The sequence below is a fragment of the Haematobia irritans genome, chromosome 4 (assembly GCF_050003625.1).
Source record: "Haematobia irritans isolate KBUSLIRL chromosome 4, ASM5000362v1, whole genome shotgun sequence".
In the NCBI taxonomy this organism is placed as follows: Eukaryota; Metazoa; Arthropoda; class Insecta; order Diptera; family Muscidae; genus Haematobia; species Haematobia irritans.
This window is the reverse complement of record NC_134400.1, coordinates 39,487,515-39,512,259: the sequence shown is the minus strand read 5'-3', so window position 1 is coordinate 39,512,259 and position 24,745 is coordinate 39,487,515. Positions and strand designations below refer to the sequence as shown.

Here is a 24,745-nt window from a genome sequence, read left to right as displayed (position 1 = left end):
ATATATATATATATATATATATATATATATATATATATATATATATATATATATATATATATATATATATATATATATATATATATATATATATATATATATATATATATATATATATATATATATATATATATATATATATATATATATATATATATATATATATATATATATATATATATATATATATATATATATATATATATATATATATATATATATATATATATATATATATATATATATATATATATATATATATATATATATATATATATATATAAATATATCTATAAATATATATATATATATATATATATATATATATATATATATATATATATATATATATATATATATATATATATATATATATATAAATATATCTATAAATATATATATATATATATATATATATATATATATATATATATATATATATATATATATATATATATATATATATATATATATATATATATATATATATATATATATATATATATATATATATATATATATATATATATATATATATATATATATATATATATATATATATTTATAGATATATTTATATATATATATATATATATATATATATATATATATATATATATATATATATATATATATATATATATATATATATATATATATATATATATATATATATATATATATATATATATATATATATAATATATATATATATATATATATATATATATATATATATATATATATATATATATTTATTTATATATATATAGCCCCCATATAAACCGATCCCCCAGATATGACCTTCGCAGCCTCTTGAAGGAGCAAAATTCATCCGATCCGGTTGAAATTTGGTATGTGGTGTTAGTATATGGTCTAGGGATCCACCATGGTGCAATGGTTAGCAAGCCCGCCTTGCATACACAAGGTCGTGGGTTCGATTCCTGCTTCCACCGAACACCAAAAAGTTTTTCAGCGGTGGATTCCACCTCAGTAATGCTGGTGACATTTCTGAGGGTCTCAAAACTTCTCTAAATGGTTTCACTGCAATGTGGAACGCCGTTTGGACTCGGCTATAAAAAGGAGGTCCCTTGTCATTGAGCTTAACATGGAATCGGGCAGCACTCAGTGATAAGGGAGAAGTTCACCAATGTGGTATCACAATGGACTGAATAGTCTAAGTGAACCTGATACATCGGGCTGCCACCTAACCTAACCTAACCTAACCTAACCTAGCCTAACCTAACCTAGTATATGGTCTATAACAACCATGAAAAAGTTGGTCCATATCGGTCCATAATTATATATAGCCCCCATATAAACCGATCCCCAGATTTGACCTCCGGAGCCTCTTAGAGGAGCAAAATTCATCCGAAGTAGTTGAAATTTGGTACGTGGTGTCAGTATATGATCTCTAACAACCATGCAAAAATTGGTCCATATAGGTCTGTTATTACATATAGCCCCCATATAAACCGATCCCCAGATTTGACCTCCGGAGCCTCTTGGAGAAGCAAAATTCATCTGATTCGGTTGAAATTTGGTACGTGGAGTTAGTATATGGTATCTAACAACCATGCAAAAATTGGTCCATATCGGTCCATAATTATATATAGCCCCCATATAAATCGATCCCCAGATTTGACCTCCGGAACCTCTTGGAGGAGCAAAATTCATCCGATTCGGTTGAAATTTGCTACATTTCGCTAGTGTATGGCCGCTAACCAGCCATACAAAAATTGGTCCATATCGGTCTATAGGTATATGTATATAGCCAATGGCCAATCACACAAAAATTGGTCCATATCGCCAAAAATAATCTACCAAAATTTTATTTCTTTACAAAATTTTGTCAAAATTTTATTACTATAGAAAGTTTTTCAAAATTTTATTACTATAGAAAGTTTTGACAACATTTTATTTCTGTAGAAAATGTTTTCAAAATTTTATTTCTATAGAAAATTTTGTCAAAATTTTATTTCTATAGAAAATTTTGTTAAAATTTTATTTCTATAGAAAATTTTGTCAAAATTTTATTTCTATAGAAAATTTTGTCAAAATTTTATTTCTATAGAAAATTGTGTCAAAATTTTATTTCTATAGAAAATTTTATCGAACTGAATTATATACGACTTTAATCGATCTTTTTTGTTTGTTTAAGATATCCCACGTATGGACTAACTTACAATTTAGAAGACGGTGTTAAGGATTTTTTTAAGATACCTTGCCATCGTCAAGTGTTAACGCAACCGCAAGTAATTCGATTGTGGATGACAGTCTTTAGCAGAAGTTTCTAAGCAATCCATGGTGGAGGGTACATAAGATTCGGCCTGGCCGAACTTACGGCCGTATATACTTGTTTTTAATTGTAATGCACATACTACGCCATTTTTTTTTAAGTTTTAATCTAAAATTAAATTCAAATGTGCTATTTTTTTACATAAAAGAGCTCTGTTAACCGTTAACATAGCTCTGTTAACCTGTTAAAATTGCTCTGTTAAAGTTACATTTTAAAATTTATCTTCACACACATAATTTTATTTTCTCAAAATTTTATTTCTACACAAAATTTTCTTAAAATTTTATTCCCTTAGAAAAATTTCTCAAAATGTTATTTCTTTAGAAATTTTTCTCAAAATTTTGTCAAAATTTTATTTCTATACCAAAATGTTGTCAAAAATTTATATCTATAGCAAAGTTTTGACAAAATTTTATTTCTATAGAAATTTTTTTCAACATTTTATATCGATAGACACTTTTTTTCACAATTTTATTTATATAGAAAATTTTGCCATTTTTTTAATAGAATATTTTGCCAAATTTTTTGTCAAAATTTTAGTTCTGTAGAAAATTTTCTTAAAATTTTATCTCTATAGAAGATTTTATCAACAGTTTATTTCTATAGAAAATGTTCTCAAAATTTTACTTCTTTCGAAAATTTTCTCAAAATTTTATTTCTATGGAAAATGTTCTTCAAAGTTTATTTCTATAGAAAATTTTCTTAAAATTTTATCTCTATAGAAGATTTTGTCAACATTTTATTTCTTTAGAAAATGTTCTCAAAATTTTATTTCTTTAGAAATTATTCTCAAAATTTTATTTCTATAGAAAATTTTCTCAAAATGTTATATCTGTAGAACATTTTCTCAAAATTATATTTCTATAGAACATTTTCTCTAAATTATTTATCTATAGAACATTTTCTCTAAATTTTATTTCTTTAGAAAATTTTGTCAAAATTTTATTTCTATAGAAAATTTTGTCAACAATTTTGTTTCCATAGAAAATTTTGTCAACTTCTTATTTGTATAGAAAATTTTGTCAACTTTTTATTTCTATAGAAAATTTTGTAAAAATTTTATTTCTATAGAAAATTTTCTCTAAATTTTATTTCTATAATAAATTTAGTCAAACTTTTGTTTATGTAGAAAATTTTCTTAAAATTTTATTTCTGCAGAAAATTTTGTCAAAATTTTATTTCTATAGAAAATATTGTCAACTTTTATTTCCATAGAAAATTTTGTCAACTTTTTTTTCTATAGAAAATTTTCTCTAAATTTTATTTCTATAGAAAATTTTCTCTAAATTTTATTTCTATAGAAATTTTTCTCTAAATTTTATTTCTATAGAAATTTTTCTCTAAATTTTATTTCTATAGAAAATTGTATAAAAATGTTATTTCTATAGAAAATTTTGTCAAAAGTTTATTTCTATAGAAAATTTTGTCAACAATTTTGTTTCCATAGAAAATTTTGTCAACTTCTTATTTGTATAGAAAATTTTGTCAACTTTTTATTTCTATAGAAAATTTTGTAAAAATTTTATTTCTATAGAAAATTTTGTCAAAATTTTATTTCTATAGAAAATTTTGTCAAAATTTTATTTTTATAGAAAATTTTGTCAAAATATTATTTTTATATAGAAAATTTTGTCAAAATTTTATTTCTATATAGAAAATTTTGTCAATATTTTATTTCTATAGAAGATTTTGTCAACAGTTTATTTCTATAGAAAATGTTCTCAAAATTTTACTTCTTTCGAAAATTTTCTCAAAATTTTATTTCTATGGAAAATTTTCTTCAAAGTTTATTTCTATAGAAAATTTTCTCAAAATTATATTTCTATAGAACATTTTCTCTAAATTATATATCTATAGAACATTTTCTCAAAATTTTATTTCTTTAGAAAATTTTCTCTAAATTTTATTTCTTTAGAAAATTTTGTCAACAATTTTGTTTCCATAGAAAATTTTGTCAACTTCTTATTTGTATAGAAAATTTTGTCAACTTTTTATTTCTATAGAAAATTTTGTAAAAATTTTATTTCTATAGAAAATTTTCTCTAAATTTTATTTCTATAATAAATTTTGTCAAACTTTTGTTTATGTAGAAAATTTTCTTAAAATTTTATTTCTGCAGAAAATTTTCTCTAAATTTTATTTCTATAGAAAATATTGTCAAACTTTTATTTCTATAGAAAATTTTGTCAACTTTTTATTTCTATAGAAAATTTTCTCTAAATTTTATTTCTATAGAAAATTTTCTCAAAATTTTATTTCTATAGAAAATTTTATAAAAATTTTATTTCTATAGAAAATTTTCTCTAAATTTTATTTCTATAGAAAATTTTATAAAAATGTTATTCCTATAGAAAATTTTCTCAAAATTTTATTTCTATAGAAAATTTTGTAAAAATTTTATTTCTATAGAAAATTTTCTCTAAATTTTATTTCTATAATAAATTTTGTCAAACTTTTGTTTATGTAGAAAATTTTCTTAAAATTTTATGTCTGCAGAAAATTTTGTCAAAATTTTATTTTTTTTTTTAGAGAATGTTTTGAAAATTTTATTTCTACAGAAAATTTTCTCAAAATCTCATTTCTGTTGAAAATTTTGTCAAAATTTGATTTCTATTGAAAATCTTGTCAAAATTGTATTTCTTTAAATAATCAAAATTTTATTTCTTGTTTCTTTAGAAAATTTTTTCAATATTTTATTTGTGTAGAAAATTAAAGTATGTACCGTTTAGTTTGAGGCCAAAATTTTCTATAGAAATAATAGAATTTTGACAAAATTTTCTATACAAATAAAATTTTGTTGAAATTTTCTGTAGACAAAAAAAAATTTGACAAAGTTTTCTATAAAAAAAAATTTTGACAAAATTTTCTATAGAAATAAAATTTTGTTGAAATTTTCTGTAGACAAAAAAAATTGACACAGTTTTCTATAAAAAAAATAATTTTGACAAAATTTTCTATAGAAATACAATTTTTCTATGAAATAAACTAATCTCAAACTCAATATCTATAAAAAGGCCCTGCTCTCTGACTTCTTCGATACGCCTGTGATTTTTTAAACACGGAACTGCGTGTCATTCATGCAATGCTCTTAGCTTTGTGTCGCACCCTTAGTTGTCGGATTTAATGCTTCAACTGTTATCTGGTTGACGTCGCAGAGAATAAGTCCAAAAACTATTACGCTACTCTTTGTTTGGTGTTAACAAAAACGAGAACGATAGTGGGTAATGGGATGGGACAACGTCTCACTATTTACTTATTACCACTTAAGAGGTAATCCTATTAACTTAAATTGGCATTTCGTAAACATTTAGAGCGGTTCATTGTTCTATATATTTTTCTACACGGTGAAAAAGAAATGTATTGATTCTCCCTATTATTTAAAAAAAATGTATATATTTAAATGTGGACTAATTTAAAAATTTTTCAAAATTTTAATTTAATTAAAATTAATTTTTTTTATATAGAATTTTCCAAAATTCATTTTTTTCCAATTTTCATTTTTATCAGTTTTTTTCTATTTTCTATATTTTTCAAAATTAATTTTTTAAAGCTTATGTGGGAATGTTATATAATTTTTTTTTAAATAAAATTTGTGAAAATTTCTAAAAAAAAATTTAAATTTCCTTTTTAAAAAAAATTAAACTTTTTAAAAAATTTTAAATTTTGAAAAATTTTAAGGATTGACAAAATTTGAAAATTTTGTTGATTGTATCGAAGTCCTGTTAAAATAAATTTAACTGAGAGGCTGATATTATACTGTATCAGTATCAAATTAAAGATCTAGTCTTTTTATCTTTAGCAAAATTTTGGATGAAAGTTTTCTATTTCACTTCCTGCTTTCAATTCGTATAAATATTGCCATGTTAGCTCAAATTTGAGTTGTTTTCTTTTTCATGGTGCGTTCCGTTTTATGTATTCTTAAATGGGAAAAGCAGGTGATTTAAGTCAGTATGTCTTTCATTTATTCATACTTTCCTCTTAGTTTCTCCCTTTGTCTCGCCCCTTTCCCCATCACACAATTCTCTTGGCCAAGTCACTTTACAATTGTTTTAATACATATTTTTTTCTGTTTCTTTTTTTTTCTTTACTTAGATTCTAAGAACATTATGTGGATGTTTGGCATTTTCCATCGTAGATGTTTTTCTGTGCGAACCCCAACCGTATCTGGATTTCTTTTGCAGAGAACTTCATCTGCAACTGTGGCAATCAATTCATGTTATGAGTGTTTTGAATGGCAGATAAAATAAACTTTCAACCATAACATCAGACAAGTAGAGAAAACAAAACATTTCGTTAGGGGAGGATTAATGCCTCACAATAGTTAGAGAGTGAAGTGCCAAAGAAGATGGAAAATTAAATCGAGCATAGATGTTCAAATTAGAGATGTCGTCGTCAGTAGGAATAAAACGAGGCCATAATCGATTTTGCGAATTCTTTAACATTTGAAAATGCTTTAAACTATATAAAGCAAATTGAAAATTTTTAAATTATAACAAAATAGAATATTTGAAAAGAAAATAAAATTTGGGAAAAAAATTAAAAGTTTTGAAAAAACTGATTTTAACAAATTTGGAAAAATAGAGAATTTTGAAACAAATTTAAATTTTGAAAAAGTTAAAAAAGTTTTAAATTTTGAAAAAATGAAAATGTTAAAAAACACAATAAATTTGAAAAAAAAAATCGAAAAAAAATTACATATTGAAAAATTAGAAATTTTGGAAAAATTGGCAATGTGAAATATTAGAAATTTTGGAAAAAAAGAAATTAAAATTATGAAAATATGGAAAACAAGAATCTACTTTTCGAATCGAATATTTACCAAACAAGTTTTTGAAAATTAAAAAAATTGTGAATTGAAAAATTTGAGAATTTTTAATTAACGAATTAAAATTTGGAAATAATCAATTTTGAATAAATTGGAAGTTTAAAAAAAAAACTAGAAAATGTGGAAAAAACTTGAAATCATTAAAAATTTGATTTTTGAAAAAACAACAAATAAATAAAAAAAAAATAATTTGAACAAAAAAATGGCAAAATCAACTTTTCGATAAATCGAATTTAAAATTGAAAATCAATTTTTTTCAAATTTTAAAACGTTAAAAATCGAAATAATGCAACTAACTCGTCTTGTTTTAATTTTTGAAATAATTTTAAATTATAAAAAAGTAAAATTTTGAAAAAATTGAATATTTTGAAGAAAAAAAATTAAAACTTTTAAAAAATTAATATTTTTCAATAAAGTCATTTTTTCAAAATTTTCAATTCAAAAAATTTTACATATTTTTATAATTTAAAATGGTTTCTAAAATTTAAGTTTGAAAAAAAACTAAAGAAAAAGGAAGATTTAAAAAAAATTGAAAAAAAAAATAAATAAAAAAACTTTGAAAAAAATTTATAATTTTGGAAACAAATAAAATTAAAAAAAATGGTAAATTGTGAAAAAAATTTTGAAAACAATAAAATTTTGGGAAATAAATTTAATTTTGAAATACGGAAAAAACTTAATGACGACAAAATTTTAAGGTTTATTTAAAAAAATTTAAAACAAAAAATACAATTTTTGGAAAAAATTTAAATTTTTGGAAAAATTAACTAACTTCGAAAAAATTTACTATTTTGAAACAAAATTGTGTTTTTTTTTTCAAAATATTCAATTATTTCGATATTTTCAATTCAAAAAATTTTTCTTTTTTTTTTGTAATTTAAAATAGTTTCAAAAAGTGAAAATTTTTTAAAGTTTGAAAAAATGAAAATTTTGAGAAAATTAAATTTTGGAAAAATTAACATTTTGAAAAGATAAATATTTTGAAAATAATGGAAACTTTGAAATTAAATTGAAAATTATAAAAAAAATTGAAAATTTGAAAAAAATTGGTAATTTTAAAAAAATATAAAATTTTGGAACATAAATTAAATTTTGAAAGAAATGTAAATTTGTTGAAAAAAGAAGAAAGAAATTGAATATTTTGAAAAAAAAAAATTAAAGTTTAAAAAAAAATAATATTTTTCAAAATAGTCATTTTCTCAAAATTTTCAATTCAAAAAATTTTACATTATTTTATAATTTAAAATGGTTTCCAAAATTTAAGAAATTTAAAATTTAAAAAAAACTTGAAAATTTTATAATTTTGGAAAAAAAAATAAAATTTAACAAAAATGGTAAATTGTGGAAAATTTTTGAAAACAAGAAAATTTTGGGAAATAAATTAAATTTTGAAATATGGAAAAAACTTAGTGATGAAAAAATTTTAAGTTTTATTTAAAAAATTTAAAGTAAAAAATAAAATTTTTGGAAAAATTAACTATTTCGAAAAAATTTACTATTTCGAAAAAATTTGTGTGTTTTTTTTTTTCAAAATATTCAATTATTTCGAAATTTTCAATTCAAAAAATTTTTCTTTTTTTTGTAATTTAAAATAGTTTCAAAACGTGAAAATTTTTGAAAGTTTGAAAAAAAATGAAAATTTTGAGAAAATTAAATTTTGGAAAAATTAAATTTTGAAAGGATTGCACATTTTGAAAATAATGGAAACTTTGAAATAAAATTGAAAATTATAGAAAAAAAATGTAAATTTGAAAATAATTGGTAATTTTGAAAAAATATAAAATTTTGGAACATAAATTAAATTTTGAAAGAAATGTAAATTTTGAAAGAAATGTAAATTTGTGGAAAAAAGTGAGAAAAAAATTTAATTTTTAGTAAAGTTTTGCAAAAAATGTTTGAACAAAACTGAAATTTTCAAAAAAAAAATATTTAATTTTTTAAATATTTTTTTTTTTTTTTGAAAATTTGCAATTTTTACAAAAAATGTTGCATTACTGCAGTAACAAAACGAAATAAATATAAGATTAAAGGATTTGTAGGTAGGAGGTAGGTTGTAGGAGATTAAAGATGATTCGATTTAATGGGGACTAATTCCTATATGTTTTCTCCATTAAGAGTTAGTTATAAAGGTCCCAAATTGAGTTATCTTCCCCATCCAGATCCATACTAAAAGACTGTGGAACTATTTATTCGCCCGAACGGAAGCATATACAGTCAGGCGTGTATTGATTCGTACCTATTGTTTTCTTTTCAATCACTCTGTTGATCAAGGATCTTAATCTTCTTTGTCCATAAAGCTCGAGTAATAAATTATTGTAAATTAATTTAAAAACTCCATCCAATAACTCGACATAGATGTGATAGCCTTTACCTTCTTACGAACACGTCTGGCGAACATCCAAAATTTTCATTGTCTCTCAATGAGGCAAACAACAAAAAAGACTCGGATTAGGAGGATATTTCCACAGAAATGTACTACGCTTTAGTAAATAGCCTTAGCAATAATTTTGCATCAGGCAAGGAGGATATTTACTTAAGGGACCACCCTCGCATATAGCATATGTAGAACCCAGTAGTTTGTACTACTTCCCCAATTTTTTTTATACCCTCCATCATAGGATGGGGGTATATTAACTTTGTCAATCCGTTTGTAACACATCGAAATATTGCTCTAAGACCCCATAAAGTATATATATTCTGGGTCGTGGTGAAATTCTGAGTCGATCTAAGCATGTCCGTCCGTCCGTCCGTCTGTTGAAATCACGCTAACTTCCGAACGAAACAAGCTATCGACTTGAAACTTGGCACAAGTAGTTATTATCGATGTAGGTCGGATGGTATTGAAAATGGGCCATATCGGTCCACTTTTACGTATAGCCCCCATATAAAGGGACCCTCAGATTTGGCTTGTGGAGCCTCTAACAGAAGCCTATTTCATCCGATCCGGCTGAAATTTGGTACATGGTGTTGGTATATGGTCTCTAACAACCATGCAAAAATTGGTCCATATCGGTCCATAATTATATATAGCCCCCATATAAACCGATCCCCAGATTTGGCTTGTGGAGCCTCTAAGAGAAGCATATTTAATCCGATCCGGCTGAAATTTGGTACATGGTGTTAGTATATAGTCTCTAACAATCATGCAAAAATTGGTCGACATCGGTCTATAATTATATATAGCCCCCATATAAACCGATCCCCAGATTTGGCTTGCGGAGCCTCAAAGAGAAGCAAATTTCATCCGATCCGGCTGAAATTTGGTACATGATGTTGGTATATGGTCTCTAACAACCATGCAAAAATTGGTCCACATCGGTCCATAATTATATATAGCCCCCATATAAACCGATCCCCAGATTTGGCTTGTGGAGCTTCTAAGAGAAGCATATTTCATCCGATCCGGCTGAAATTTGGTACATGGTGTTGGTATATGGTCTCTAACAATCATGCAAAAATTGGTCCACATCGGTCCATAATTATATATAGCCCCCATATAAACCGATCTCCAGATTTGGCTTGCGAAGCCTCAAAGAGAAGCAAATTGCATCCGATTCGCCTGAAATTTGGTACATGGTATTGGTATATGGTCTCTAGCAACCGTGCAAAAATTAGTCCACATCGGTCCATAATTATATATAGCCCCCATATAAAACGTTCTCCAGATTTGACCTCCGGAGCCTCTTGGAGGAGCAAAATTCATCCGATCCGGTTCAAATTAGGAACGTGGTGTTAGTATATGGTCGCTAACAACCATACCAAAATTGGTCCAATCACACAAAAATTGGTCCATATCGGTTCATAATCATGGTTGCCACTAGAGCCAAAAATAATCTACCAAAATTTTATTTCTATAGAAAATTTTGTCAAAATTTTATTTCTAGAGAAAATTTTGTTAAAATTTTATTCGGTTCGTAATAAAATTTTCATCATTGTCAAAATTTTATTTCTATAGAAAATTTTGTTCAAATTTTATTCGGTTCATAATCATGGTTGCCACTCGCCAAAAATAATCTACCAAGATTTTATTTCTATAGAAAATTTTGTCAAAAGTTTATTTCTATAGAAAATTTTGTAAAAATTTTATTTCTGTAGACATTTTTTTCAAAATTTTCTTTCTATAGAAAATTTTGTGAACATTTTTATTTCTATAGAAAATTTTGTGAAAATTTTATTTCTATAGAAAATTTTGTTAAAATTTTATTTCTGTAGAAAATTTTGTCAAAATTTTATGTCTACTTTGTCAAACTGAATTATATACGTATTGGATCGATCTTTTTTGATTTAATATATACCACGTATGGACTTACATACAATTTAGAAGATGGTGGTAGGAGGTTTTAAGATACCTTGCCATCGGCAAGCGTTACCGCAACTTAAGTAATTCGATTGTGGGTGGCAGTGTTTAGAAGAAGTTTCTACGCAATCCATGATGGAGGGTACATAAGCTTCGGCCTGGCCGAACTTACGGCCGTATATACTTGTTTTTTTTTTTAATTTTCCCACCACAATTCTTTCCAAGTCGCCATCTCTAGTGAAAAAAAAATCTATAACCAAAATAACATTTACGTCTGTTGCTGATGGCTATATAAGAGAAATTGTTAATAACAACATTAACAACTAAAATGGCCATAACACAACGCATAACATAGATTAGTTTCAGTTGTATGGACTTTGCCCACACTTGGTCTTATATCTATCTGTAAACTGGTTTAGATTAAAGAAAACTAAGCTAATAATATTTATGACATTATTACAAGGAGTAATTCACTGTTCACACAGGAACCTTAAAACCAAACACACACAAACAATATGGGCTTCTAGGGAAACAGGTGAGGGAGGTGGTGGGGGTGGACCTTGAAATAATCCACTTCAATGAAGTCTGATTAGTAAACAGAGTATGCAACCACATATGGACGCCTTACACACTCTTATCTGTTAGACATAGTCATTTGATTTGTGTGCTCAAAATGTCGCGACATACTGTCATTGAATGATGAGTGGGGGGAGTAATAGTGTGAGTATGAGAGAATTTGAAAAATCAATTGAGTTTAACGAGTTCTATTGAATAATCTACCCTACACCCCCTCATTTACCATCCAACAACAACTCTTTCGAATGTTATTGAAATGTGGTGAGATGCATGTGTTGTACAAGTGTATGGACTTGTACTGTTGCAACTGTTATGATGTAATCACACTACTATCATTATTTAATTTATTGTATATTTTTGTTTTGTTTTTTTTTTATATTTTTTTATTATTCTTATTATTTTATTACGATCAATAAGAAATTGACAATCCAAAAACTGCATTGCTTGTCAATTGAAGGTCAATGTATGGCAGTTAAAACCGGATATTTACAATAAATATATTAAACGAATACATGTGTCTTTGGAGAAAGAACTTGATATATAATAAAAAATAATGATTATTATTATTGGGAGGAACGGTGTTAACATATTACATATATTAACTTAACAACGTTATTCATTTAATTTAATCATCCAGCTGAACATATGAGTTATTTTATTAATCAGTATATTTAGCTTCCTTTTACGAATTTTTAGCACAGTGGTATAACATGGCCACGATGCAAACACTAAGAGTTAGATAGCAAATAAAATTTTTAGAAAATTTTGCTATAGAAATAAAATTTTGCCAAAATTTTCTACGGAAATAAAATATTGACAAAATTTTCTACGGAAATAAAATATTGACAAAATTTTTTTATAAAAATAAAATTTTGAGAAAATTTTCTATAGAAATAAAATTTTGGGAACATTTTAAAAAGAACTAAAACTATGGGAACATTTTCTATAGAAATAAAATTTTGACAAAATTATCTATAGAAATAAAATTTTGGCAAACTTTTCTATAGAAATAAAATTTTGGCAAAATTTTCTATAGAAATAAAATTTTGACAAAATTTTCTACAGAAATAAAATTTTGACAAAATTTTCTATAGAAATAAAAGTTTGACAAAATTTTCTATAGAAATAAAATTTTGACAAATTTTTCTATAGAAACAAAATTTAGACAAAATTTTCTATAGAAATAAAATTTTAATAAAATTTTATTCAAATTTTCAATAGAAAAAAATTTTTAAAACTTTTCTATAGAAATAAAAGTTTGACAACATTTTCTACAGAAATAAAATTTTGACAAAATTTTCTATAGAAACAAAATTTAGACAAAATTTTCTATTGAAATAAAATTTTAATAAAATTTTCTACAGAAAAAATTTTGACAAAATTTTCTATAGAAATACAATTTTGACAAATTTTTCTAAAGAAATAAAAGTTTGACAACATTTTCTATAGAAATAAAATTTTGAGAAAATTTTCTATAGAAATAAAATTTTGACAACATTTTCTATAGAAATAAAATTTAGACAAAATTTTCTATAGAAATAAAATTTTGACAAAATTTTCTATAGAAATAAAATTTTGACAAAATTTTCTATAGAAATAAAATTTTGACAAAATTTTCTATAGAAATAAAATTTTGACAAAATTTTCTATAGAAATAAAAATTTGACAAAATTTTCTATAGAAACATAATTGTAATAAAATTTTCAATAGAAATAAAATTTTTTTGCAAATTTTTCTATAGAAACAAAATTTAGACAAAATTTTCTATAGAAATAAAATTTTAATAAAATTTTCTATAAAAAAATTTTGAATAAAAAAAATTTTAAAAATTTTCTATAGAAATAAAAGTTTGACAACATTTTCTATAGAAATAAAATTTTGACAAAATTTTCTATAGAAACAAAATTTAGACAAAATTTTCTATAGAAATAAAATTTTAATAAAATTTTCTACAGAAAAAATGTTGACAAAATTTTCTATAGAAACAAAATTTAGACAAAATATTCTATAGAAATAAAATTTTTATAAAATTTTCTATACAAACAAACTTTAGACAAATTTTTCTATAGAAATAAAATTTTAATAAAATTTTCTACAGAAAAAATTTTGACAAAATTTTCTATCAAAATAAAATTTTGACAAAATTATCTATAGAAATAAAATTTTGGCAAAATTTTCTATAGAATTAAAATTTTGACAAAATTTTCTATAGAAATAAAATTTTGACAAAATTTTCTATAGAAATAAAAGTTTGACAAAATTTTTTATAGAAATAAAATTTTGACAAAATTTTCTATAGAAACCCAATTGTAACAAAATTTTCAATAGAAATAAAATGTTGACAAATTTTTCTATAGAAACCAAATTAGACAAAATTTTCTATAGAAATAAAATTTTAATAAAATTTTCTATAGAAAAATTTTTGACAAAATTTTTAATAGAAAAAAAATTTTAAAACTTTTCTATAGAAATAAAAGTTTTAACAACATAAAATTTTGACAAATTTTTCTAAAGAAATAAAAGTTTGACAAAATTTTCTATAGAAATAAAATTTTTGCAAAATTTTCTAGAGAAATAAAATTTTGACAAAATTTTCTATAGAAATAACATTTTGACAAAATTTTCTATAGAAATAAAATTTTGACAAAATTTTCTATAGAAATAAAATTTTGACAAAATTTTCTATAGAAATAAAATTTTGACAAAATTTTCTATAGAAATAAAATTTTGACAAAATTTTCTATAGAAACCCATTTGTAACAAAATTTTCAATAGAAATAAAATTTTGACAAATAGAAATAAAATTTTGACAAATTTTTCTATAGAAACAAAATTTAGGCAAAATTTTCTATAGAAATACAATTTTGACAAATTTTTCTATAGAAATAAAAGTTTGACAAAATTTTCTATAGAAATAAAATTTTGACAAAATTTTCTATAGAAATAAAATTTAGACAAAATTTTCTATAGAAATAAAATTTTGACAAAATTTTCTATAGAAATAAAATTTTGACAAAATTTTCTATAGAAATAAAATTTTGACAAATAGAAATAAAATTTTGACAAATTTTTCTATAGAAACAAAATTTAGGCAAAATTTTCTATAGAAATACAATTTTGACAAATTTTTCTATAGAAATAAAAGTTTGACAAAATTTTCTATAGAAATAAAATTTTGACAAAATTTTCTATAGAAATAAAATTTAGACAAAATTTTCTATAGAAATAAAATTTTGACAAAATTTTCTATAGAAATAAAAATTTGACAAAATTTTCTATAGAAATAAAATTTTGACAAAATTTTCTATAGAAATAAAATTTTGACAACATTTTCTATAGAACTAAAATTTTGACAAAATTTTCTATAGAAATAAAATTTTGACAAAATTCTCTATAGAAATAAAATGTTCACAAATTTTTTTTATAGAAATAAAATTTTGACAAAATTTCTATAGAAACAAAATTTAGACAAAATTTGCTATAGAAAAAAATTTACACAAAATTTTCTATAGAAATAAAATTTGGAAAAAATTTTCTATAGAAATAATATTTCGACAAAATTTTCTATAGAAGTAAAATTTTAACAAAATTTTCTATAGAAATAAAAATTTGACAAAATTTTCTATAGAAATAAAATTTTGAAAAAATTTTCTATAGAAATAAAATTTTGAGAAAATTTTGTATAGAAATAAAATTTTAATAAAATTTTCTACAGAAAAAATTTTGACAAAATTTTCTATAGAAATAAAAATTTGACAAAATTTTCTACAGAAATAAAATTTTGACAAAATTTTCTATAGAAATAAAATTTGAGAAAATTTTCTATAGAAAGAAAATTTTGACAAAATGTTCTATATATAAATATAAGATTGAGAAAATTTCCCATAGAAATAACATTTTGAGAAAATTTTCTATAGAAATACAATTTTTCAAAATAAGAGATTTTCAGATTGTATTTAATTTAATTCAATTTTTATAGTTTCTTTCTGGCATTTCGGCGATAGAAGACACATTTCACTCCCATTTTTATGGAATATATGTATCTTCATTTCATTGTATTCGTATGTTTTACTCTTTTATTCGAATATCGTACTACCTTAATTGTCATTGAAGAAATCTTATATTAGCAAAATTAATTTACATATATGTTATTTAGTTCTCTCACTTTATTTGCCTAATAGCATTACGTTCCAATTTCAAATGTTTTTTTTTTTAGAAATCATAAGTATTTTTCCGTAAACAAATCACAACTGCTCTACAATCTATATTAAATTGTGTGAAATTGACTTGACAATATCTCATGTAAATAGCACGAGGAAAAGGTTCAAATTAAATTAAATTCATGACAAAATTCACATGAGGCTCATGTCAGAGATAAGATGAGAGGGGGAACCTGAGAAAACAGTGGGGAAATTGCTTAATTGAGTTGGAACTAGAAAAAAGAAAAATAGAAGACTCAAAACAAATATCACATCGTAGACCAGAAAAGAAAACGAGCTAGATACGGACAACAGGAAAGGAGGCAGAGAGCAAGTAATCAAAACATAATTGAAGCAGAAACAACGACATCACAAATAATAACCCAAGTCATCGGCAACATTAAAGGTTGCCATTGAGAGTCTGAGGTGCAAATAGAGAAATAAGTCTCTCTCCCTCCCTCTCTCTCTCTCTTGCTCAGCTTAATGTAGATTGTTTGAATATTTGACATATAAACATCAGACCTCCTCCACTACAACACCAAGATAAATTTGTGATAAAAACGAGCAAATATTAAATTGAAAGTAAATTCAAAAAAAGGAAGTTTTGTAGACACATAGCATCGGCAGCCGCAGTAAAATTTTGTGCGGAGTCATCTAGGTCCATAGGTATGAACTATGTCAAATAAGGTTGATAATAACAAAGGACATGGTTGTTCGTAACATGGGACTCTTTAAAGTTGTCAGTATACAGTAAAAGGTTCAAATTGCTCAATATTGTACACTAAAAAAATATTTTATATTAAGAAAAATTGAAATGAATTAAATAAAACTAAATAATATAAAATAAAATAAAATAAAATAAAACAAAAAAAATTAAATGTTGTCAATGGTAAATCGCTGGTACTGGCTTTTTGTCAGTGTACAAATACCCATATTGCAACAAAGTTCTATGTTATTATAAAAGACTGCACGAGGAAGTAATCAATGGGTTGTTACTAATGGAGAAGATAAATATGGCAAAAAATGCATATTAACACTTAATGATTTTGTAAGCGTTTTTTCCTATCAATGGTCGTTACAAACGGCAAATGTGTTAATTAATATGCAAAGTAAGATATAAAGGCGTACACAAACAAACAACAAAAATGCATTTTCATTTATTACAAATATGTATTAAGAGAACAATTATCCATACATTTGAGTACAGACAGGTACAATGTTCTGCAACATTCCTCTCCAACTAAGAGGCACTTCAATTTTTTATAGAAATACAATTTTGACAAACATTTCTACAGAAATAACATTTTGATAAATTTTTCAATAGAAATAAATTTTTGAGAAAATTTTCTATAGAAATAAAATTTTGACAAAATTTTCTATAGACATCAATTTTGTAAGAAAATTTTCTATAGAAAAACAATTTTGTTGAAATTTGATATAGAAATCAAATTTTGACCAAATTTTCTACAGAAATAAAATTTTGACAAAATTCTGCTCCTTTAACAATATGTATCTTAAATGACTTAGCTGATATTGACTTGAGCTTATATTGTCAGTCAGAGTCTCATTTGTTATAATATCTACTGTGATAAAATCTCATTAAATGTATTTAAAAATTAAACTAATATAGAAGAATTTGAAAATGAATAAAAAATTCTGCCATAGAAAAAAAATCTTGACAAATTTTTCTATAGAAATAAAATTTTGTTACAATATTTTTTAGCGAAATAAAATTTTGTTGAAATTTTCTATAGAAATAAAATTTTTGAGAAAATTTACTATAGAACTAAAATTTTTGAGAAAATTTTCTATAGAAATAACATTTTCTTGAAATTTTCTATTGAAATAAAATTTTTGAGAAATTTTCTATAGAAATAAAATTTTGACAAAATTTAGCTATAGAAATAAAATTTTGACAAAATTTTCTATAGAAATAAAATTTTGACAAAATTATAAAAAAAAATAAAATTTTTAGAAGAGCCTATAAAAATAAAAGTTTGACAAAATTTGCTTTAGAAATAAAAATTTGACAAAATTTTCTTTAGAAATAAAATTTTGACAAAATTTTCTATAGAAATAAAATTTTGACAAAATTTTCTATAGAAATGAAATTTGACAAAATTTCTACAGAAATACAATTTTGTTGAAATTTTCTCTAGAAATAAAATTTTGAGAAAATTTTCTATAGAAATAAAATTTTGTTGAAATTTTCTATAGAAATAAGATTTTGTTGAAATTTTCCATAGAAATAAAATTTTGCCAAAATTTTCTATAGAAATAAAATTTTGCCAAAATTTTGCTATAGAAATGAAATTTTGAGAAAAGTTTTAACAAAAATACAATTAAAAAAAAAAACAAGTATATACGGCCGTAAGTTCGGCCAGGCCGAATCTTATGTACCCTCCACCATGGATTGCGTAGAAACTTCTACGAAAGACTGTCATCCACAATCGAATTACTTGGGTTGTGGTATCTTAAAACTTCTTAACATCGTTTTCTAAATTGTGAGTTAGGCCATACGTGGTAGAGAGCCAGAATTGAAATATGGGGGTCGCTTATATACAATTATGAACTTGATATGGACCAATTTTTTGTGATTCGGGATCGATTTATCTGAGGGCTATATATAACTATAGACCGATATGGACCGATAGGCATGGTTCTTAACGGTCATATACTAGCACAATGTACCAAATTTCAACTGACTCGGATGAAATTTGCTCCTCCAAAACCAAATCTAGGGATCAGTTTATATGGGGGCTATATAAGATTATGGACTGATATGGACCACTTTTGGCATGGCTGTTAAATATCATATACTATCACTACGCAGATGTGTTAGCAAGGCTAGGAACTACCTTACATATTCCAGGGGAACTAGAATCTGTTGGTATGCCTCTGGCCACCTGCAATCTCTTACTGCGTGAGAAGGCTGTTATGATGGCCAATATTCGATGGGAAAATTGCAAGGGTTGTAACGACACCAAGCAAATATGGCCCCATTTAAACTTAAACCGCACACTAGATATGCTAGTGTTCTCAAGGCGTCAGATAGCACTCCTAATATCTGCTATAACGGGTCACTGCCTGATAGGCGAATTTGCAAAAACTATAGGTGCGAAGTATAATGACTATTGTATAAGCTGTCATGACGTGGAGGAAAAGGAATCAATTAAACACCTCTTGTGAGAGTGTCCTGCTTTTTGTGTAAGGCGTAAGCGAATTTTAGGAGCATATAGCTTTAGATTACTGGCTGACCTGGAAAACGTTAACTTAAGCAGTTTGTTAATGTTTTTGGAGCAATCTGGTTGGTTCCACAAAAGTAAATAATAGAGAAGGTTCAGTGGTTAAGACTAGAAGTGCCCATATGTAATAGGTACTTTTAGTTAAATGTGGTATCACAATGGACTGAATAGTCTAAGTGAGCCTGAAATTTAATCGGGCTGCCACTTTAACCTAACCTAACCTAACCTAACCATCACTACGCACCAAATTTCAACCAGATCGGATGAATTTTTCTTCTCCAAAAGGCACCAGAGGTCAAATCTGGGGATCGGTTTATATGGGGGCTATATATAATTATGGACTGATATGAACCAATTCCTGCATGGTTGTTGGATGCCATATACTAACATCACGTACCAAAATTCAACCGAATCGGATGAATTTTGCTCTTCCAAGGGGCTCCGGAGGTCAAATCTGGGGATCGGTTTATATGGGGGCTATATATAATTATGGACAGATGTGGACCAATATTTGCATGGGTGTTTGAGGCCATATATTTACACTACGTACCAAATTTCAACTGAATCAGATGAATTTTGGTCTTCCAAGGGGCCCCGCAGGTCAAATCTGGTGATCGGTTTATATGGGGGCTATATATATTTATGGACCGATATGGACCATTTTTGCGTGGTCATTAGAGACCATCTACTAACACCATGTACCAAATTTCAGCCGGATCGGATGAAATTAGCTTCTCTTAGAGGCACCGCAAACCAAATCGGGGGATCGGTTTATATGGGGGCTATATATAATTATGGACCGATGTGGACCAATTTTTGCATGGTTGTTAGAGATCATATGCTGACACCATGTACCAAATTTTAGCCGGATCGGATGAAATTTACTTCTCTTAGAGGTTCCGCAAGCCAAATCGGGGGATTGGTTTATATGGGGGCTATATGTAATTATAGACCGATATGGACCATTTTTTGCGTGGTCATTAGAGATCATATACTTACACCATGTACCAAATTTCAGCCGGATCGGATGAAATTAGTTTCTCTTAGAGGCACCGTAAGCCAAATCGGGGGATCGGTTTATATGGGGGCTATATATAATTATGGACCGATGTGGACTAATTTTTGCATGGTTGTTAGAGATCATATGCTGACACCATGTACCAAATTGTAGTCGGATCGGATGAAATTTGCTTCTCTTAGAGGGTCTACAAGCCAAATTTGGGGGTCCGTTTATATGGGGGCTATACGTAGAAGTAAACAAGTATATACAACACTAATTTCGGCCGGGCCGAATCTTAAATACCCACCACCATGAACCAAATATTAGGGTTTCCTTTGAAATTTCAGGAGGACTTGAGGACACTTCCCGAAGATAAATTTAAAGATTTCACCTATGAGGACTATATCAGATTCTGGAATTATAAGAACCATTTTTGTTTGAGTTTTAGAGGAATCATTAACATCTCTTGTAAGTGTGCAAGAAATTATAAAATAACGTCTTGATTTGAAATCTTAAATCTATAGAAGTAAAATATGGAAATTTTACATTGAGTTTCAAGCACATACAAAAAATTTTTTTCTGATTCAATCACGAAATTAATTGATCCAATTAATTTTTTAATTGAAATGTCTTCAATCACAGAAATGATAGTATCAATTAAAAAATTTATTGACAGTCAATTAAATAATTAATTGGTCTAATTAAAAAATTTATTGATACTACTAATTTGTGTGATTGATTTTTATTTCAATTAAAAAATTTGTTGAATCAATTAAATTTTTAATTGAATATTTTTTAAAACTCAATTAAGATTTTAATTGGAGAAATTTTCGTGAATTTTTTTTCTGTGCAATTTTCATGATCAGTGCGCCTTTTACACTCTCAAGAAGTGAAGTCGGTCTATATGGAGGCATTACCAAATGGACCGATAAAAACTTAATCCGATACACGTTTTTGTGAGCCTAAAATACCAGAATATTTACAATTTCAGGCAAATCAGATAAAAACTACGGTTTCTAGAAACCCAAGGAGTTAAATCGGGAGATCGTTCTTATGGGGGCTATACTAAAATATGGACAGATACTCACTGTTTTCGGTACACCTCTTTATGACCCGAAAATACCTCTAGATTTCCAATTTCAGGCAAATAGGATAAAAACTTCGGATTCTAGAAGCCCAAGAAGTAAAATCGGGAAATCTGTCTATATGGGGGCTATACCAAAATATGGACCGATACTCACCATTTTCGGCACACCTCTTTATGGTCCTAAAATACCTATAGATTTCCAATTTCAGACAAATTGGATAAAAACTACGGTTTCTATAAGCCCAAGACCCCTAATCGGGAGGTCGTTTTATATGGGGACTATATGAAAACCTCGACCGATATAGCCCATTTTCGAACTTGACCTGCCTGCAGACAAAATACGAGTTTGTGCAAAATTTCAGCACGATTGCTTCATTATTGAAGACTGTAGCGTGATTACAACAGACAGACAGACGGACATCGTTGTATCGTCTTAAAATTTCTCCCTGATCAAGAATATATATACTTTATATAGTCGGAAATCGATATTTCGATGTGTTACAAACGGAATGACAAACTTATTATACCCCCGTCACCATTCTATGGTGGTGGGTATAAAAAAAGTACGGTGGCTATACGTAAAAAAAAAGAAATAAATACATAGAAATAGTTGAAATTTTGCTATGGAGATAAAATTTTGACAAAATTTTCTACAAAAATAAAAATTTGACATTTCTATAGAAAAACAAGTAAGGAAAGTCTAAAGTCGGGCGGGGCCGACTATATTATACCCTGCACCACTTTGTAGATCTAAATTTTCAATACCATATCACATCCGTCAAATGTGTTGGGTGCTATATATAAAGGTTTGTCCCAAACACATTTAAATATCACTCGAGTTGGACAGAATTTGATAGACTTTTACAAAATCTATAGACTCAAAATTTAAGTCGGTTAATGCACTAGGGTGGAACACAATGTTAGTAAAAAAATATGGGAAACGTTTAAATCTGAAGCAATTTTAAGGAAACTTCGAAAAAGTTTATTTATGATTTATCGTTCGATATATATGTATTAGAATTTTAGGAAAATTAGAGTCATTTTTACAACTTTTCGACTAAGCAGTGGCGATTTTACAAGGAAAATGTTGGTATTTTGACCATTTTTGTCGAAATCAGAAAAACATATATATGGGAGCTATATGTAAATCTGAACCGATTTCAACCAAATTTGGCACGCATAGCTACAATGCTAATTCTACTCCCTGTGCAAAATTTCAACTAAATCGGAGTTAAAAATTGGCCTCTGTGGTCATATGAGTGTAAATCGGGCGAAAGCTATATATGGGAGATATATCAAAATCTGAACCGATTTCAACCAAATTTGGCACGCATAGCTACAATGCTAATTCTACTCCCTGTGAAAAATTTCAACTAAATCGGAGCAAAAAATTGGCCTCTGTGGTCATATGAGTGTAAATCGGGCGAAAGCTATATATGGGAGATATATCCAAATCTGAACCGATTTCAACCAAATTTGGCACGCATAGTTTCAATGCTAATTCTACTCCCTGTGCAAAATTTCAACTAAATCGGAGTTAAAAATTGGCCTCTGTGGTCATATGAGTGTAAATCGGGCGAAAGCTATATATGGGAGATATATCCAAATCTGAACCGATTTCAACCAAATTTGGCACGCATAGTTACAATGCTAATTCTACTCCCTGTGCAAAATTTCAACCAAATCGGAGTTAAAAAATGGCCTCTTTGGGCAAATGAATGTAAATCGGGCGAAAGCTATATATGGGAGATATATCTAAATCTGAACCGATTTCAACCAAATTTGGCACGCATAGCTACAATGCTAATTCTACTCCCTGTGCAAAATTTCAACCAAATTGGGCCAAAACTCTGGCTTTTACGACCATATTAGTCCATATCGGGCGAGAGATATATATTGGAGCTATATCTAAATCTGAACCGATTTCAATCAAATTTTGCACACTTGACTATACTACTAATTGTACTCCTAGTGCAAAATTTCAACCAAATTCGGCCAAAAATGTGGCTTCTTTGGCCATATAAGTCCATATCGGACGAAATATATATATATGGGAGCTATATCTAAATCTGAACCGATATCAATCAAGTTTTGCACACTTGACTATACGACTAAGTGTTATGTTTGTACAAAATTTCAAGCAAATCGGTATAAATCTCTGGCTGCTGGGTCCATATTAGTGCATATCGGGCGAAAGATATATATGGGAGCTATATCTAAATCTGAACCGATTTCTTCCAAAATCAATAGGGTTCTATTCTGACCCAAATTAGGAACATGTGCCAAATTTGAAGGCGATTGGACTTGAATTGCGACCTAGACTTTGATCACAAAAATGTGTTCACAGACAGACGGACGGACGGACGGACAGACGGACATGGCTATATCGACTCAGGGACCCACCCTGAGCATTATTGCCAAAGACACCATGTGTCTATCTCGTCTCCTTCTGGGTGTTACAAACATATGCACTAACTTATAATACCCTGTTCCACAGTGTGGCGCAGGGTATAAAAACAAGTATATACGGCCGTAAGTTCGGCCAGGCCGAAGCTTATGTACCCTCCACCATGGATTGCGTAGAAACTTCTACTGAAGCCGATGGCAAGGTATCTTAAAACTTCCTAACACCGTAATATATACCACATAGTCCATACGTGGTATATATTAAACTACAAAAGGCCGATTAAATACGTATATAATTAAGTTTAAAGTTTCTATAGAAATACAATTTTGACAACATTTTCTATAGAAGTAAAATTTTGACAAAATTTTATATAGAAATAAAATTTGGAAAAAAAATTTCTATATAAATAAAATTTTGACAAAATTTTCTATAGAAATAAAATTTTGTCAAATTTTCTATAGAAATAAAATTTGACAAAATTTTCTATAGCAATAAAATTTTGACAACATTTTCTATAGAAATAACATTTTGCCAATGTTTTCTATAAAAATAAAATTTTGGTAGATTATTTTTGGCTCGAGTGGCAACCATGATTATGAACCGATATGGACCAATTTTTGTGTGATTGGGGATCGGCTATATATAACTACAGACCGATATGGACCAATTTGGGCATGGTTATTAGCGGCCTTATACTAACACCACGTTGCAAATTTCAGCCGGATCGGATGAATTTTGCTCCTCCAAGAGGCTCCGGAGATCAAATCTGGGGAACGGTTTATATGGGGGCTATATATAATTATGGACCTT

At 26.5% G+C, this 24,745-nt stretch overlaps 1 protein-coding gene and 1 long non-coding RNA gene across 2 annotated transcripts in view; one reads left to right on the top strand and one right to left on the bottom strand.

Moving 5' to 3' along the window:
- Nucleotides 1–6,841, top strand: part of LOC142236329 (uncharacterized) — a 7,402-nt gene extending 561 nt beyond the window's left edge. The window contains exon 2 of the long non-coding RNA XR_012721987.1: nucleotides 6,392–6,841. This is a non-coding gene — a long non-coding RNA (uncharacterized LOC142236329). The remainder of the gene's footprint in view (nucleotides 1–6,391) is intronic.
- Nucleotides 1–24,745, bottom strand: part of MYPT-75D (Myosin phosphatase targeting subunit 75D) — a gene marked incomplete in the record, with an annotated part of 265,876 nt that overhangs the window by 222,240 nt on the left and 18,891 nt on the right.